Below are 14,799 nucleotides of genomic sequence, written 5' to 3'. Positions count from 1 at the left end.
TGGAAACATCATTCTGAATGCACCCAAACACCAACCTTCAGCACTAAATCTGCGGACAGGTTCACGGCATGTTTCAAGTGGTTGCGATACTTCCTCTGTTCGGCTTTGGAAGGAGGAAGTATGGAGTCATGTGAAACACCTTGAAGTGCATGTAAGTGAACTATCCTGACCCCGTCCGCAGGTTCAGTACTGAATGGTGCTAAAGTGTGATGTAGGTGAATTCAGAATGATTGTTGTGAATTCGAACACCAAGCTGGCAGAGAGACATGGATGAGGTGAGCAGCAGAATTCAGCATGGACAGGAGCAGGCCAAGTCGTTGCACTAGTAGACTGCAGAGAAAGATATTACAGTAGTCTACTTGTTAGAATATGAGGACCTAAACTAGCATTTTAGTGGCATCCTCATATTGCTAGCAAAGAATAGATGAGTGGGATGAGTTTGTAATAGGAGATGACAGGAGAAGAACTTGGAAAGGTGATGTTTGAATGACATTGCTGAATCAAATGTTAGCCTTTAACAATGAGCTTTTGGAACCAAAGTTGTTTGTGTGTTGTAAATGTTAATAGTTATGTCAGGAAAGTAGGCGTATTCTGGAGGTAGAAAGATTACAACTTCTGCTCTGCTCAAGAACAGAAGAGTTCAAGAAGGCGAGTGTACATGAAAAAAGATGTCTGCAATTAGACCGTCAGCAACATGAGAAGTAAAAGGAAACCTAAAGAAAGTTTTTTTTGATTGTGTCAATTGAGGTATGTGCCTTTAATGCTGACATACCGCTGCACTGTGGCCGTTTTTTCCTGTATCCTCTGCTGCTTCTAAGTCGATGATTTTAACGGGTGGATTCAGGGACCCCGAATACACCCATTAACATCACAGACTTAGAAGTCGATGGTTAACAGACAGGAAGAGGCTATGCTCTTCTGTGTGTTTTACTCCTGTTAGGCCTGCATCTCGCCCTCCTTTTCTCTTCTCCCCCCCCCCCCCCAACACACACACACTCTTTTCTGTGGCCCCTTTATGCGCATTCTTGTTACTCAGGCTAAAAAAGGCAACACAGTTCTGGAAAAAACAGAACTTTGGATAGATGAATCCAAGATCAACCTCTACCAGAATGATGGCATGAAAAAAGTATTGAGAAAGCATGGAACAGCTCATTATCAAAAGCATGCCACATCATCTGTAAAAGACGGCGGAAGCAGTGTGATGGCTTGGACATGGCTGCCAGTGGCACTAGTGTTTATTAATGATGTGACACAGGACAGAAGCAGTGAAATGAATTCTGAGGTGTTCAGAGACACAGTCTGTTCAAATCAAGCTAAATGATTGGGCAGTGTTTCATGATACAGATGGACAATGACCCAAAACATACAGCCAAAGCAACCCAGGAGTTTATTAAAGCAAAGAAGGGGAAAATTCTTGAATGGCCATATCAGCCACCTTATCTTAACCCAATTGAGCATGTATTTCAATTGTTGAAGACTAAACTTCAAACAGAAAGGCCCACAAACAGACAGCAACTAAAAGCCGCTACAGTAAAGGCCTGGCAGAGCATTAATAAGGAGTATTCCCAGCATCTGGTTATGTCCGGGATTTCAAGACTTCAGGTTGCCCCAAATATTACAAATGAACATTTTATATTTGGTTATTTATGTTGTTCCCTGAAATGAAGAGGATGGGTAAAAAATGGTTTAGTTGCCTCACATTTTTATGCAATCGTTTTGTTCACCCCACTGAATTACAGCTGAACGTCTGCACTTCAACTGCACCTGAGTTGTTTTAAAATTCATTGAGGTAATGAACAGAACCAAAATTAGAAAATGGTTGTTTCTGTCCAAATATTTATGGACCTAACTGTATGTATGCTTCTATATTCCTCGACTTCAGGTGCGTTTTGAACAATGTGAGGATTTAAAGAAACAGATAAATACATTTGGGTGTCATCCATATACAAGTGACTTTGGAATAAACAAGAGTTAATAGGCTGACAATGCCACAGGTATTGATGGAAAAGAGAAGAGATCCGGCCCCACTGTGCTCCAAGAAAAAGGGGGTATTAGCATGAAATGGTGTTGGAGTGGATAAAACTAAGGGCCTGTTTCAACTACACACAGATTGGATGCAGAATGGATGCAGAAAAACTGACTCCAATGAATGCCTATGGGAACATCTGCATCAGAAAAATGGCGTTTCATGGAAACAGACCCATAGGCATTCATTGGAGTCAGTTTTTCTGCATCCATTCTGCATCCAATCTGCGTGTAGTGGAAACAGGCCCTAAAGCATTTTGACTTAAAAAACAAGTGTGGTGAGAGGGATATGGAAGATGCCATATTGATTTCCTTTTAACTCCCTTGCCGGTTATCCCGAGCTCAGCTCGGGGTAACCTGCGCAGGAGGATTTCTCAGGCTCCGCTGGGCCGATTTCTATCAAATAAAAAGCAGCACACGCAGCCGGCACTTTGCCAGCCGCGTGTGCTACCTGATCGCCGCCGCAGCGCGGCGATCCGCCGTGTGCAGCGGCGATCCGCCGTGTGCAGCGGCGAAAGAGGGTCCCCCCCCAGCCGCCCGAGCCCAGTGCAGCCAGAACAAACAGTTCCGGCCAGCACTAAGGGCTGGATCAGAGGCGGCTGACATCAGGACGTCGGCTGACGTCCTTGACGTTACTCCGCTCGTCGCCATGGCGACGAGGAAAGTGAAACAAGGAAGGCCGCTCATTGCGGCCTTCCTTGTTACTTCTGATCGCCGGAGGTGATCAGAAGTGCGCATACGGAGCGCCCTCTAGTGGGCTTTCATGCAGCCAACTTTCAGTTGGCTGCATGAAATATTTTTTTTTTTTATTTAAAAAAAACCCTCCCGTAGCCACCCTGGCGATCTTAATAGAACGCCAGGGAGGTTAAGCAATACCAGTTGCCTGGCTATCCTGCTGACCCTCAGCCTCTAATACATTCAGCCATAGCCCCTGAACAAGCATGCAGCAGATCAGGAGTTCTGACACTGTTAGATCTGACAAAATTAGCTGCATGCTTGTTCCTGATGTGATTCAGACACTACTGCAGCCAAATAGATCAGCAGGGCTTCCAGGCAACTTAAATTGTTTAAATATGGAATAAATATGGCAGCTTCCATATTCTTTTCACTTCAGTTGTCCTTTAAATAAAGGAGAGCAAAAACAAAATAAAGTCTTGTATGCCTAAGGCAGAGACAATTTATAGCAGAAGTAATAGCAGCCATTAAATTGAGCTGATGGTAAAGCATAGGTTCTTGTAGCCAGAACAGTTTCAGTGAACTGGGTAGGACAGACACTACAATGAAACTTATCAAGGAGAGGGTTGGGAAATTGGTGATAATCCAAATCTATGGGGATATGTTGTTCTTGCAGTTTGGATGCAAAAGGATGAAGAGAAACAGCAGTTAAAGAGGACTGAAAGATTTGTAGTCTGCTTCTTAAAGGAAACCAGAGACGGGAAAATGAAAAAGATTTTATACAAACCTGGGGCTTCCTCCAGCCCCATCCGCCTGGATCGCTCCCACACCACCGCCCTCCGCTGGCTGCAGCTACAAGAACCGGGTCCCGTCACTGATGTCATCGGAGCCAGCCTATGCAGGAGAAGTGCGCCCTCTACGTATCTCTCCAGTAGCTGCTGGAGAGATACGCAAACAGCGCACTTCTCTTACGCTAGATTGGCTCCGAATGACGGAAGTGCGGGGACCTAGTCAGCAGCAGAGGACGGCGGTGTGGAAGCGATCCAGGCGGATGGGGCTGGAGGAAGCCCCAGGTATGTATACAATCTTTTTCATTTTTAGCTCTGGTTTACTTTAAGTATTGGAGTTAAAACAGCATGCTTGAATTAGGAAGGGACAAAGCCAGTGGTAATGGATAGGTTAAACATAGACGTTAGACAGCTATGAGAAAGGAAGAAAGATATGGAATAAGATGAGAGGGAATGAGATCTAAATAGAAGACAGTAATATGAATCTCGGAGATTAAAGAGGCAGCCTTTGTTCAGTTAAATGACTAAAGTCAGATTAAAAAAGGGGTGGAGTGCTAAGTATGAATAGAAAGACTAATTAGAGCAGTGAAGCTGTTTCTTATGTTGGTAATTTTATCTTTAATGTATATGGTGAAGTTAACAGCTGAAATGCAGCGTGTTGGAGGACAGAGCTGGGGGATAATTGTATTGAACAGCTGTTTGGAGTTACAGTACTGCACAGCTTAGACAGAGGAGAAAAGTGAATAGGTGCTGATAAAGTATTCCTGAGCACATTTAGGGTAGATTTGTACTTTGTCTATTTATTTGCTCTTTAGCCAACACTATTTGGCAAACGTATGGTTCATAAACAAAAATGTTGCCCTTAAAGAGGGAGTGTCAGCTACAAAATCAAATACAGACACCGGGTGGCAGCAGAGAGGATGGCTGAGCTGAGACGCTCTGGTCTCTTGCCAGCCACAGAGTTGCATCTCTCTGCAGGGTGGTGGGGGTAAGCAGCTCATGTAAGAAGTTAGTTAGTGTAGGAAGAATGGAAGGCTTAGTGAGTGTGGGGAGGAAGGAAAGGTAAAAGTGAGTGATGGGGAGGCAGGTGAGGGCAGGAAAGGTTGGAGGTGACTGCACCAGTAGATGGGAAAGCCCAGGCAGTATCCCCCTCACTTTCACTACCTGTCACACCAAGTGCATCTTGTGCTGAATGGGGTACACTGAAAGGTGAAAATTGTTCTAGTACATAAGGGGAAAATTCCCTCAGTGGTGAAGTAGTTAAAGGATACCGGAAGTGACATGTGACATGATGAGATGGACATGTGTATGTACAGTGCCTAACACACAAATAACTGTGCTGTGTTCCTTTTTTTTTTCTCTGCCTGAATGAGTTAAATATCAGGTATGTAAGTGGCTGACTCAGTCCTGACTCAGACAGGAAGTGGCTACAGAGTGACCCTCACTGATAAGAAGTTCCAACTATAAAACACTTTCCTAGCAGAAAATGGCTTCTGAGCACAAGAAAAAGGTAAAAAGGGGAATTTCTTATCAGTGAGGGTCACACTGTAGTCACTTCCTGTCTGAGTCAGGACTGAGTTAGTCACTTACATACCCGATATTTAACTCTTTCAGGCCTGGTGCACACCAGAGGAGTTTTTCTGAGTGTTTTGAGTTTTTAAATCTGCTGCTAATGTTATCCTATGTGTCTGTGCACACTGGAGCAATGAGGTTTTGTAAAAAACCCCATAGCATTACATTGGGAAGAGCTTTTGAAACCCCTAAAAGCTCTTCCCAATGTAATGCTATGGGGTTTTTTACATAACCTCATTGCTCCAGTGTGCACAGACACATAGGATAACATTAGCAGCAGATTTAAAAACTCAAAACACTCAGAAAAACTCCTCTGGTGTGCACCAGGCCAAAGGCAGAGAAAGAAAAAAAGGAACACAGCACAGTTATTTGTGTGGTAGGCACTGTACATACACATGTCTAGCTCATGATGTCACATGTCACTTCGGGTATCCTTTAAAGGACATCCGAGGTGAAAATAAACTGATATGATAAACAATTTTATCTATCTTCCTTTTCCTAAAAATGACTTTTTTTTTAGATATCCCACAGTTTTATTTCACATTTATATCTAGTTTTTTAAGTTTGTACTGTTTAATTGTCTCTGCTCAATGACACCTTCATTGAAGTATGGCAGAGCTGAAATCTATGAATTATTGACCCTTTTATCTCTCTCAGAAGCCATTTACTGACAGAAAAGTGGTTATGGCTGTAATTACTTATCAGTAAGGGTTATGCTATAGTCTAACCCAGTCCGACCTGGTGCCGACCTGGACAGAAACTGTCACTTGCATACCTGATTCTTTCAGTCAGAGAAAGATAAAAAGGAACACAGCCTAGTTATTTGTGTGCGTGGCACTATACATACACGTCTATCTCATGTCACCTCGGTTGTCCTTTAGCCTGTCTAATAATCTTCATGTGGAGGTCCTTCAGAGAAGGACCTCAAGAAAATTAGGGATAACAATTGTGTTTCAAGTAATTTTTCTGAAAAAAAACCCAAAAACTTAAAGGAGTACTGTAGGTGGGTAGGGGGGAAAAAACTTACCTGGGGCTTCTAATAGTCGTCTAGCAGACGTCCTGTGCTCACGCAGCCTCTGGTTTACTTCTGGAATTTCCGACTTTAAAGTTGGAAAACCACTGTGCCTGCGCAGCCGTGACCTCGCTCCCGCTATCACCACCAGGAGAGTACTGCACAGACGCAGACTGTACTGGGCAATACACTCCTGGTGACGTCAGTGGGAGGGAGGGCGCGGCTGCGCAGGCACAGATGTTTTCCGACTTTAACGTTGGAAATTCCAGAAGTGAACTGGAGGCGGGGCCGGAGCATCGGTGAGTGGCTGCGCGGGCACAGGACATCTGCGGGGGACCATTAGAAGCCCTAGGTAAGTTCACCTCTTTTTCCCCCTGCCCCCCCTCCCCTACAGTACTCCTTTATGGACATAAAACAAGAAACATTATGGGGCAATAGAGCCTGCAGAGAAATAAGGTGGGGTAGTAGTATGGGAATTGATTACATTCTTAATCAGAAGGAAAATCTATATTTGAACATACAGCAGTGGAGTGAGGTGCTGAGGGGAGTGGTCATTTACTTACAAACAATTATTGACACTCAGCACTAAAAACACACTCGCATCAAGCTGGAACTCTAGTAGCGATAAAAACAAGTTTTTACAATTGTACATCTTTGTTGTGTGATGCACTTAAAGGATACCTGAACTGTGAGAGATATGGGGGCTTCCATATTTATTACCTTTTAAACCATACCAGTTGCCTGGCAGTCCTTCTGATCTCTTTGGCTGCAGTAGGGTCTGAATCACACCAGAAACAAGCATGAGGCAAATACAGTCAGCCGGGTAACTGGTATTATGTAAGAGGAAATAAATATGGCAGCCTTCTCAGTTGAGGTGTCCATTAATATCCTGCCTGTTTACAGAGTGAGGCATAATCACATCACAGCCCAAATTCTGTAGGAAATAGTGATGGTCAAGTAGCTTCCAGGGGCCGTAATAACAAGACTATGCTGCGCACGCATCTGTGAGTGGAATCAAGGTAAACTCATATATGTGACAGGAATAGAATTCTGATATGTTTATATTTCTGCATTGGCATACTATGTACAGGGCAGCTTGTGCATGCTCAATACATGAGTGTACAATGCACTTGGCTGAGTATAATGTATGTTCTGTAATTATGTGGGCAGTGAAGAGTTTTATTTGTCTCTTGCTGAATCACAGTGTTCTAGCTATAGCCTCCCCTCCTCATTTTATACATGGAGTGTCCTTCATCACACAGGTTGGAAAAAGCTGAAGGAGGTTTTGTCGTGTTTCTGAATGAATAAATATAGAGCGCTCCTTTGTAATGTGAAAAGCTAAGTACATACTGTGTGACAGGAGACAAATGATTTTTCTTTTTACCACACAAAATCAATATGCAGCACGTCAAAGGGTGTTCTGTATCCCAGGTATCTGCAAAGTGCAGACAGGCTGTAGGGAGGTTTAGTGCAGCATATGAATACACTCTGCAGTGGGACAGAGCACTAGCAACTAGACTACCTAAAGAAAAAAAAGGCAGAGCCTGTCATAAATACTCCAGGATCCGGAGGTCTCAAGGTTAAATACTTACCTAATCCAACGTAACTGCGTCACAGGGGAAGCTCCACCCCCTCCTCGGGAACACAGTCATTGCCATGTTTCATAATTATGTCAAAGCTCTTCAGAAATCTTGGCCTTGCCGCAGCCCACCCCAGCTCAGCAGACATCACTCAGGCTGCAGCTGCCGAACTGGGGGCAAGTCGCGGCAACAGAGGGGGGTGTGGCCAGAGCCTGTGCAGAACTGCAGATGACTGGGGGAAAAAACCTGCCTCGGCCGAAATTCTGTGGGGGGAGTTGGCAGAGGGGGTAGGAGCAATTACCTGCCTGAAGGAATCAGGAAAGTAGTTAAGCCTGAGGTTCTCCCAGTCCAGTCTACTTTTTAGAACTTTTGCAAAGTGGTGAAGTTACTTTGTACAGCAAATGAAAAATGATCTCCTGGAAGAAAACTCAGGAGAAAAATGAAAATTCTTATGCGACATGGATTGCTAACTTTTTTAAACCTGAATCATGTGTGAGGACATCAGCAAATCAGCACCTCCCACATCTGCTGGAAAGGTACTCTCATTCAGACGCTGTGCATCATTGGGGCTTCTTTGTCACATCAGTATTGGGGCTGTAGGCTTATTTTTCTCATTTACTCACAATCTCTCTTATGAATAAACCCTTATGGATCACGCAGCACCCCTTTGGACTCCCCACCTTTTAGGAAAAGTTTTTAAGACCCACTACAGAATAAAACTGACCCAGATTTTAATGAAAAATAAGTGAAATGAAGTTCATCGATTTCACTCCTCACTAGTCACAGCCCACGTTCTGCAGAAATGCTGAAAATCCTGCAGAGCGATGCTACGGTCAGCTTTCTGACAAACACAGGAGGAGATCAGCTGCGAGCAATGTTTCACAGTCCACTAGTTATAACTGGCTAGGCATGCTTGGGGCTGCAGTGTCATTACTTGGAGGTCACACGTCCCATGCTACACACCAATGGTGCGAAGGGTTCATAAAGGATCCATTATGGGATTACTACTGATAATTTAAAGACAAATGTGCTATGGTGAGTAGAAAAATGGTTGCTTTATCTGCAGAGTTGCCATTGGATTCTTGTCTCTTGTCTTTCAGATGATGGATTAGCGGAAAATTATGTGGATGTTAGTGATGCTGAGTCTACAAATACGAGCCTCAGAGCTCCCAAACTAGTAACTGTTAAACAGAGACCTTCCTGTGCACAATCTTATCCCTCAATCCCAATAGATTGATATAAACAGGACAGCTAGATTTAACCTCTTGACGACCAGCTAACGCCGATTGGCGTAAACTGGTTGTCTGAGGGTTTCCATGGAAACGACCGATCGCAGCTCGCCGGCAAAATGTAAACAGGCGGGGAAGAAATCCCCGCTGTTTACATCATATGGCGCTGCTGCGCAGCAGCGCCGTAAGGCAGATCGGCGATCCCCAGCCTCTGATTGGCCGGGAATCGCCGGCATATGATAGGCTGAAGCCTATCCTTCAATGCGCAGGACGGAAATCCGTCCTGCGCAGCTCACAGGGGGAGGGAGAGGGAGGGAGCGGGGCGAGACGGCGGAGAACGCTGCGGACGGGGGCTTTGAAGAGCCCCCCCGCTAAGCAAATGCAGTCGGCGGCGATTAGACCCCCCCAGCAGGACATCCCCCTAGTGGGGAAAAAAGGGGGGTAGTCTGATCGCCCTGCTGCACTCCTGATCGGTGCTGCGGGCTGCAGAGCCAACGCAGCACCGATCACTGAAAAATCCCCTGGTCGGCAAGTGGAGAGAAACCATGAACAAGAATTGAACTTCATCCCAATCAGTAGCTGATACCCCCTTTTACATGAGAAATCTATTCCTTTTCACAAACAGATCATCGGGAGGCTCTGTATGGCTAAAATTGTGGTGAAACCCCTCCCACAGGAGACTGTGAGGACCATGGTCCTGGCAGTTTCATGTCTGTGAACCTCATTGCATGGTGGGAAATAACTGCTTACAGCTGTTTCCAACTACCAAAAAAGCAAGCAGCAGCTACTTCCAGTGGCATCAACTGCCAGCAGTAAAAATGTCACCATGTGATAAATGTCAGAATGTAAATCAGAGAGAGGAAAGCTTTTAGAATGGGAAAACACTGACTAAATCACTAATACATAATTATTGTAAAAATGAAGCACTTTTTTAATTACATTATTTTCACTGGAGTTCCTCTTTAAATTTGAAGTTGCCAAGGCCTAGTTTAAAGTAGGTTAACTATCCTGGTTCGCAGTCACTTTCAGGGTGCTACCCCTCACAGGTACTATATTGATGGCTATTACCAGTAACTATCGCACCTACTGGCAATAGCCAACAACAAAGTAAAGTAGTAAGTGTAACAGTAATATGTAAATTATAACATGTTTTGTGAAACAGTTTTACCTTCTCCTGTAAGCAAAAACTGAGGAATTCCTTAAAATCGCAATCTTAATGGCATTCTTGTCTATGCTGTAAGATTGGTAGAATCACATACGACTTTAAAGAGTAGGTGAAATGCCAGTTTATGCTAATAAAGAGAACTATGGCCTCAATTCACCAAGGGCAGCTCGGTACAATAATTTAGGTCAGTAAAATACCATATTTGGCATTTTACTTTTTTTTTTTTCAAATTCACTAACATTCCTTGCTTGCGGTAAAAGTTGGTGGTATACCGGAAAAGAATGCTTCAAGTCACTAAGCCCTGCTCGGTAAGTCTCACTTATCAGCTGTGAAGCAGGTGAGGCAGGAACATGTGAGTCTTCCCACAAGTGGTGTGCATGAGTCAGAGTTTCATCTGTCCAGTGCATTCCTGTTATCCCTTTAAATGTGCTGCAGCCACTAGAGGGAGCTTTTCTGTATACCAATATATAGATATGCATATCTAAAGGCATACAGAAAAGCCTTTTTAAATGGCTTTCCACTGCTCTGCCATTCTGAAGTCCCACCCAACAGAGTATCGGATCAAATGGGGTGAGAAACAGGGCTGTGTGGCTCTCCCTATTGGCTGTCTGGCTCTCCCTATTGGCTGTCGGCTACATCTGTCGATGTTACCGCATGAAGAAAGTGAGTTACCGCCTAGTCAGAGCCTGAGGTAAATACAGAACACTTTTATTTGATTTACCGAATGCTTTAATCTTTGTGAATTGCAATTCCTTGACATCTCTTGAGGTATTAACCAAGCAAGTTGGTAATTTACCTCACTAGTCGGTAATTTTACTATTTCAGTGTGGTAATAGCAAGAAGTTTTGAATCAGGATGATACCATTTATTGGCTAACTTAGAGATGGATAAACAGTGAGCTTTCAACTTATAAAAAGCCTTCGTCGGACTGGTTCCTGACCAGAACTGAAAAACACAGCTTATATACACTGACATACAGAGGAGAAACATTCTTTAGCAAACATAAATGTAATTAGATGCCTTAACTGTTACTGAAGAGGCTTTCCCAGGCATCCTATCTAAATTGATAAGATCAATAGAATCCTCAACATGACATAAAGCAGACTCTGGTGATGAAGAGACATCGTAAATTCCGAATTCAAATGGTAACTGGCCTGGTTACATGCACCATTAATTCTAAGCTTAAGAGAATTGTGGCATTTAAAGCCAGCACCTGAAAGCAAATAAAATGAATAGTGACAGTGAATTCCATCTTACACAGCATATGGCACAAAAATGAATGAAAAGATAGAAAAATTAAAATTAAAAGAACTGTGGCATTTAAAACCCATCGTACCAGCACAAGAAGTTGGAGTCCTTGTTTAAACCATCTTGTACAGTTTTGAACCAATGTATAAACTTAGTTTCTTGTGTTAGTCTCATGTTTCCCGATTTGAAGCCACCCATTAATACAGTGACGCGAAAATCGCTTAAACTGTGTCCAGGTAAACAAAAGTGTGTTGGTATTGGGAGATCAGTATAATTTGTAATATCCTTTTTCCTGCTGTTAATAGTGGATCTGTGGTGTGTCATGCGATCCCGCAGTGGTTGACTTGTTTCTCCCACATAAATTCCTTTGGGGCATTTTGCACACATGATCAGGTATACCACATTAGATGAGTCGCAGGAAAAGGTGCCTTGTACTTTGTATTCCTGTTGTGTACCCGGTATTAGTATCCTGTCAGTGGAATGGATGTATTCACAGGTCCCACATGTTTTCCCTCGGCAGGGGAATGTTCCCCTGGGAAGTGTGGTAATAGGTTTGTGGAATTGGCATTTGGCAAGGTGATCGGTAAAATCAGCTATTTTCTGCATTACCGAATGCAGTAATTCTTAGTGAATTGAGGCCTATGTGTATGGAGCGAAACTGCTTCAAACTTATGTATTGTGGTGTCAGCACAGGCAAGTGACAGCTCCTCCCAGGTCATGGTTTATCTCCAAATGCTCTTTGCTGACTTGGGGGCAGTACGTCGCTGGGATTTTTCTACTAGTTCCAGATAAGTAAATAGCAAATGAAACTAGCATAGTCGGGCCCCCCACCCGGATAGCTACCCACCCGGCTACCTTACCCACACACCCGGCTACCTACCCCGCTACCTAACCATCCACCCGGCTACCTACCCGGCTACCTAACCACCCTGCCGGCTACCTACCCACCCGGCTACCTAGCTACCCACCCGGCTACCTAACCACCCTGCCGGCTATCTACCTGGCTACCTACCCACCCGGCTACCTACCCACCTGGCTACCTAGCTACCCACCCGGCTACCTAACCACCCTGCTGGCTATCTACCTGGCTACCTACCCACCCGGCTACCTACCCACCCGGCTACCTAGCTACCCACCCGGCTACCTAACCACCCTGCCGGCTACCTACCTACCTGGCTACCTACCCACCCACCCGGCTACCTACACACCCACCCGGCTACCTACACACCCACCCGGCTACCTACCCCGCTACCTAACCACCCACCCGGCTACCTACCCCGCTACCTAACCACCCACCCGGCTACCTACCCGGCTACCTAACCACCCTGCCGGCTACCTACCCACCCACCCGACTACCTAGCTACCCACCCGGCTACCTAACCACCATGCCGGCTACCTACCTGGCTACCTACCTACCCGGCTACCTAGCTACCCACCCGGCTACCTAACCACCCTGCCGGCTACCTACCTACCCGGCTACCTACCCACCCACCCGGCTACCTAACCACCCACCCGGCTACCTAACCACCCACCCGGCTACCTACCCACCCGGCTGCCTACCCACCCGGCTACCTAGCTACCCACCCGGCTACCTAACCACCCTGCCGGTTACCTACCTACCCGGCTACCTACCCACCCGGATACCTTCCCACCCACCCGGCTACCTACCCGGCTACCTACCCACCCACCCGGCTACCTACCCACCCGGATACCTACCCGGCTACCTACCCACCCACCCGGCTACCTACCCACCCGGATACCTAACCACCCACCCGGCTACCTACCCGGCTACCTACACACCCACCCGGCTACCTACCTACCCACCAGGCTACCTACCTACCTACCCACCCGGCTACCTACCAACCCACCAGGCTACCTACCTAAAGACCCACCAGGCTACCTACCCACCCACCCAGCTACCTAACCACCCACCTACCCCACCCACCAGGCTACCTACCCACCCGCCTACCCAGCCACCCACCAGGCTACCCACCCGGCTACCCAGCCACCCACCAGGCTACTTACCCACCCGGCTAAGGGCTACCTACCTACCCACCAGGCTACCTATCCACCCAACCACCCATGGGAGCTGCGCGCCGGATGGAGGCTGGGACAGGAGGTCTGCTGCTGCAGGTGAGTAAATGTTTTTTTTTATTATTTATTTTAGCAGGTGTATGTTCTGGGCAGGTCTGCCACATGATTGCGTGTATGTTCTGGGCAGGTCTGCCACATGATTGCGTGTATGTTCTGGGCAGGTCTGCCACATGATTGCATGTATGTTCTGGGCAAATTTGCTACATGATTGCATGTGTTTTCTGGGCAAATCTGCCGACATGATTGCAGGTATTTTCTGGGCATATCTGCCGACATGATTGCAGGTATTTTCTGGGCGTATCTGCCGACATGATTGCAGGTATTTTCTGGGCATATCTGCCGACATGATTGCACGTATTTTCTGGGCATATCTGCCGACATGATTGCACGTATTTTCTGGGCATATCTGCCGACATGATTGCACGTATTTTCTGGGCATATCTGCCGACATCATTGCACGTATTTTCTGGGCATATCTGCCGACATCATTGCACGTATTTTCTGGGCATATCTGCCGACATCATTGCACGTATTTTCTGGGCATATCTGCCGACATCATTGCACGTATTTTCTGGGCATATCTGCCGACATGATTGAATGTATTTTCTGGGCAAATCTGCCGACATGATTGAATGTATTTTCTGGGCAAATCTGCTCACATTATGTGTATTTTCTTGAGAAAACCTGCACAATTATGTGAATTTTCTGGGGAAAGGGTCACCAAAACTTGGGCCCACTGTCTTTGCGTTGCACTTTTCAAGGGAACCTGAGGTGAGAATAATATTGAGGCTGCCATATTTCTCTCCTTTTAAGCAATACCAGTTGCCTGGTTGCCGTTCTGGTCCTCTGCCTCTTATTCTTTCAACCATAGACCCTGAACAAGCATGCAGCAGGTCAGGGGTCAGAACTGAGAAGATTAAGCTGCATGCTTGTTGCTGGTGTAATTCAGTTTATTACTGCAGCCAAATAGATCAGCAGGGCCGCCAGGCAACTAGTATTGTTTAAAAGGAAATAAATATGGCAGCCTCCATATCACTCTCACCCCGGGATCACTTTAAATTACAGTTAGCTCCGCCCTTATCCGGTCATTGCCACGCCCATTTTTTGCCGCGGCACTACGCGCCGCAGGTTCTATCCACGCCCATTTTTTGCTGCGGCGCGCGAAATAGCCGCACCCATTTTTTGCAGGTCAGGGGGGCCCACAATTGATATTTTGCACAGGGGCCCACTGCTGCCTGTGTCCGCCACTGCATAGAACTAATGAAAATCATTCATTCCAGAGGAGTACTAGCCCTGAAAGACCAGTATACTATAGCAACCTGTACCAGGTCAACAATGCTAAGCAAGTACTAAGCCAGTTAAACTAGTGTTAATCATTTGGAGCAGGTTTCCAATGCTAGATTAGCACTAG

The 14,799-nt window shown here is 45.7% G+C and overlaps 1 protein-coding gene across 5 annotated transcripts in view; it reads right to left on the bottom strand.

Moving 5' to 3' along the window:
* Nucleotides 1-14,799, bottom strand: part of LOC137541038 (inactive phospholipase C-like protein 2) — a 478,057-nt gene that overhangs the window by 110,325 nt on the left and 352,933 nt on the right. The gene's annotated exons all lie outside the window — the stretch shown is intronic.

The sequence above is a fragment of the Hyperolius riggenbachi genome, chromosome 12 (genome assembly GCF_040937935.1).
Source record: "Hyperolius riggenbachi isolate aHypRig1 chromosome 12, aHypRig1.pri, whole genome shotgun sequence".
Classification (NCBI taxonomy): Eukaryota; Metazoa; Chordata; class Amphibia; order Anura; family Hyperoliidae; genus Hyperolius; species Hyperolius riggenbachi.
This window is presented reverse-complemented; position numbering and strand designations above follow the sequence as displayed.